At 43.1% G+C, this 3,663-nt stretch overlaps 1 long non-coding RNA gene across 1 annotated transcript; it reads right to left on the bottom strand.

Moving 5' to 3' along the window:
- Nucleotides 1-759: 759 nt before the first annotated feature.
- LOC130913916 (uncharacterized) lies at nt 760-1,325 on the bottom strand. Its single transcript, XR_009062829.1, has 4 exons — nt 1,220-1,325; nt 1,062-1,126; nt 901-968; nt 760-821 (listed from the first exon to the last, which is right to left on the bottom strand). It is a non-coding gene; the product is annotated as an uncharacterized LOC130913916 (long non-coding RNA).
- Nucleotides 1,326-3,663: the final 2,338 nt, after the last annotated feature.

The raw sequence follows: 3,663 nt of genomic DNA, 5'->3' as shown, positions 1-3,663 counted from the left end.
TGACTTTTTTGAACAAAGTTTGAGGATTGCGCTCAAACCAAATGTCCTAGAACCAAATTTCCAAATGTAACTACTAGATTGTGATACAATACACTATTGGGTGAAGTTTGGTTGACTTCTGTGCAGCGGTTTGGGAGTTAACATCAAAATACATTTCTCGGCCGAGTTGCGTAGATCTCACTGTCAAAAGGCTTAAATGACTTTAACTAAGCTTGAGGATTATGTAACCCGGTGGTTAACAACTGACAAAGTTTACCTTGTATCGCTTTACGTTGTCTGATTATAACGTGTTTATTTATTGGACCAGTGCATCAGAAGCTAGACTCGACTCACAGGAGACAGCGTGCACCCGGCAGAAGCAAATAAAACTCAAGACACAGATAATTGTGGGGTTTTTGTGTGTAATAAAAAACAAAAATATTAAACTATTTACAATATGTACATTGAAAAGAAAAGTTAACTGCATGAAACAAATGCTCAAATTATCCAAAAAACTGTTACTTTACACCCCCTAACTTTACTAAGTGCACTTAGTGTTTTCCCTTCAACGTATTATTCCAGTCCCAAAACGCTATGTGAGCTCACATGTAAATCACTGTTGAGTATTATGGAAAGTTCCTACCAGATTCCCAGCTGAAACAAAAAAAGTGTCCAGTTCAGGTTCGAAAATTGGGTTAGCTCGCCACCGGTCCCTCCTTCGACAACCACTCCTGTGGCTCGACAGGTCGAGAGCGGAAAAATGAAAGGAAAAAAATTTTTCTTCACAAGCGATCTCCCACGATGTCCTCAATGAAAGGCGACTCCCGCATAAAAGACCCGGCCTAAACAGGCCAAGCTAGTATTAACATCATGCTTCAAATTCATCTTTTTGCTTCTTAACATGTCATATAAAACACTCACCAGAACAAGGTGATGAGGGCACGTAGCTAACGGTTGTTAGCCAACCCGCGCTGTCACAAACTGCCTTCCTAACAGCCAGTTTGCGATGACGACGTAGCAAACATTAAATTAACATTAATACTCATACATTTGTTTCATAACATGTCATATAAAACACTCACCAGAACAAGGTGATGGCGGCACGCAGTTAACGGTTGGCCAAACCGCGCTGTCACGAGCTGCCCTCCTAACGGCCGATTGTGGCGATGACGCAGCAAAAATTAAATTAACAGTAATATGACCCCACTAAATTAGTGGCGATTCAATCGATTTTACTTACAATTCCAGTGACGCACAAAGACTGTAGTTGAATCCGTTTTTTTTTTTTTCCCGCAGTATGTTTGTAACTGTCAGACAAACCAAAGAAGCTGCGTCTTCACTAGCTCGCGATGAGGAAGTAAAAGAGAGTAAGAGAAGACCAGTTTGCTCCTGTCATCCTACCAATGGCCTAGAACCTGCTCGCTCATTGGTTAAGGGAGAGAAATATCGCAACCTTCCATTGGCTTGTAGGTCGTTGCCTTTTAAAAAGTAATTAAATCAAACGATTATTATTTTTTTAAATAACCTATTTTTTCCTCACTAATTTTATATCAACTTTCGTTTGAGTTGATATTTTTTTTTATTATAATTCCTGGCTAACTAAATTTCCATATGAATCATGTTCAGTGCTCTCTTATCATAGTAACGTGGGTTACACCCTCCCCCCTTGAAGGTGTGTACGTCCCGTAACACCCACCCACTCTATCAACCATTGGTTGCCCCATGTAAAAAGACTGACTAGAACAAAGGGAGGGATTTCCTAACTGTGCATAGTGCAGTCTCTGAGGTTGCACCCTAGGTCTCTGAGAACGTCTTGGAAAAGATGAAACTCCTAAATCTGGCCTAGGAAGTTGTAAGACATCGTTCAAAGGTTGCTCTTCTTCCAAGTGCCTATTAGTGCTGGTCAGTGACGGTCCAGGGAAATCTGAAACAGTTCCTCCAACTATATCCAAACCACCCCAATCTTGACATCTATCCAGTTTGCTCAGTTGATCAGGAATCATTCCAAATCTGTCATTCATAACACTAGGAGACAAAGGCACATCTATCACTGGGGGCATCTGATCCCGTCGGCTTCCAATTTCATTTGGACTTCCGCTTGGCACAGGTGGACTTTCGTTGTTCGTTGAGGGAGCTTTAGTGGGGCAAGTATCTACTGACTGTTGTTGAAATTCTTCAGTTGGCCCAACTTTTGATGCATTCGTGTGCTTAGGCATTAAAACTGGGCGGGCAGGGTTTTGCCTCATAATAGTTCTGCAATTCTTTTCAAATGACTTTTCTTCTATAGAAACTGGTTCTGGCCGGGTGAGTGTCAGGACCTCACTGAACTCATGACTGGGTATTCCAGGCATGTGGTAATAACTGTCTGAATCATCCAAATCGGAGTCATCTCCAGATACATCTCCCGAAGAATCATTTTTTGTCATTGCTCTAGTCCTTGGCCTACAAGCAGCTGGTTCCAGTTCCTCAATTGATTTTGTTGGAAGAAACCCGCAAGGTAATAACAAATCTCGGTGAAGAGTTCTCAGAGGCCCCTTCTTTCCTTCGAGACGGACTGTATACACAGGGAGGTCATCGGTTCGTCTAATGATCTCATAAACGCCAGGTTCCCACTTGTCGGCCAACTTGTGCTTGCCTCTAAGGCGAACATTCTTCACAAGCACACGATCACCAACCTCAAGACCAGACTCCACAACCCTCCGGTCAAAACGAAGCTTGTTGCGTCCGGCTGTTTTTGATGCATTTTCAATTGCCACTCGATAGCTTTCATCTAGACGTTCTTTCAACTTTGTCACATACTGAGAATGAGACTGATGGAAATCCTCACCTGGGAGGTTGAAGGCCAAGTCAATAGGTAGTCGAGGTTGTCTGCCGAACATAAGCTCATATGGACTGAACCCAGTTGCATCATTTCTGGTGCAGTTGTAAGCATGCACTAAAGGTTTCACAAAATCTCTCCAATGTGCCTTGTCTTTGTTTTCCAGAGTGCCCAACATTTGCAGAAGGGTGCGGTTAAATCTCTCCACAGGGTTTCCTCTGGGATGGTACGGGGTGGTTCTCACTTTCCGAATGCCCACAATTTGACACAATTCTTTAATGGTGCGAGACTCAAAGTCAGGACCCTGGTCGCTCAATAATTTCTCGGGGAAACCATAATGCACAAAAAAGTCTTGCCACAGACATTTTGCTACGGTTTGTGCCTTCTGATTCCGGGTGGGGATAGCCACAGCATATTTTGTAAAGTGGTCAGTAAGTACTAATATATCTTTCGTATTGCTACGATCAGGCTCAACTGAGAGAAAGTCCATGCAGACCAACTCTAAAGGTCTACTGGTTTTAATGTTAACCAGAGGGGCTGCCCTCTCAGGTTGACTCTTTCGGCGCACACACCTTTCGCAAGTTTTAATCTTCTTTTCCACATCATGGGACATACGCGGCCAAAAGAAACGAAGCCTTAACAAATCAAGAGTCCTTTCAATGCCCAAGTGGCCCAGGTCATCATGGAGACCCCGCAGTGCCATTCCTCTTAATGTAGAAGGTAGAACCAATTGGCGCATGGGTTGCCCTTGGTCATGTCTGATCCGATATAGAACTCCATTGATAAGCTCATACTTTTTCCATTCTCTAAGCCACAACCCAATGTCAGGGATTTCACGTCTTAAAGAAGGAGATGGTTGCACACCC

The sequence above is a fragment of the Corythoichthys intestinalis genome, chromosome 3 (assembly GCF_030265065.1).
Source record: "Corythoichthys intestinalis isolate RoL2023-P3 chromosome 3, ASM3026506v1, whole genome shotgun sequence".
Lineage (NCBI taxonomy): Eukaryota > Metazoa > Chordata > Actinopteri > Syngnathiformes > Syngnathidae > Corythoichthys > Corythoichthys intestinalis.
Note: the sequence above shows the minus strand (reverse complement) of the source record. Positions and strands in the feature narration are given on the sequence as shown.